This window comes from Myotis brandtii, unplaced genomic scaffold, assembly GCF_000412655.1.
Source record: "Myotis brandtii unplaced genomic scaffold, ASM41265v1 scaffold1370, whole genome shotgun sequence".
NCBI classification, from domain to species: domain Eukaryota; kingdom Metazoa; phylum Chordata; class Mammalia; order Chiroptera; family Vespertilionidae; genus Myotis; species Myotis brandtii.
In genome coordinates, this window is record NW_005354875.1 from 107,767 (window position 1) to 108,588 (window position 822).

The following is an 822-nucleotide window of genomic DNA, read 5'->3' on the forward strand; positions in this document are numbered from 1 at the left end:
CCTTAAACCCCTAACATGTCCATTTGGATAAAGGGGGTGGGAAGCAGGTACGCAATGCCTGGGCGAGACTCCCCTCAGTCTTGGCTCTCTCCAGGGTGGGGGAGGGGTGTTTGTATTGGTTTATTTGATTCTCCTTACATGTTGAAGGGGGTAGCAGGGGAGTGTCTGCCAGAAATGGTTTCCTTCTGCTTGCTTGCCAGAGCTGCCCCATGTGATGCCTTTTCCCTTCCTTCCCCGCTGTCCCAAGCTAAAGCACATGAGTTCACCAGAGACGAAACTGAGGCCCCCTTGTATTGTGTGGAGATTGCATTCCACAGGAACCTGCCTGATCCAGGGAGGGTTGGGGTCATTCACTGCAGGAAAGGCTGGATTTAAATGAAGCTGCCACTTAGATAGGCGCTGGCTGAGCTGTTTGCAGAGGGTCTATCATCCTTTCTGGCTGTTTCCTTGGAAACCACAACTCAAGATAGCAGAGCCGGAGGCTGCCCCCAGGCTGGGTGCCTCTGGCCTCTGGGCTGGGCAGAACGGTGGGTCTGTGTGCGCCTCCGCTGGTGGCCGCCTCCGCTGGGGGCTGCTCTGGGCCATGCGGAAGCCCTCCTGGTGATGGCAGTCTCCACCCACCAGCTCCTGCTGTGCATGCCTCTTGCTGACCAGTCCTGACATTACGGCATCCAGGCTAATTTGTATATTCCTCTATTATTATATAGGACTAGTAGCCCGGTGCACGAAATTCGTGCACTGGGGTAGGGGGGGGAAGGGGCCCCTCAGTCTGGCCTTCACCCTCTCCAATCTGAGACCCCTCAGGGAATGTCCAACTACCTG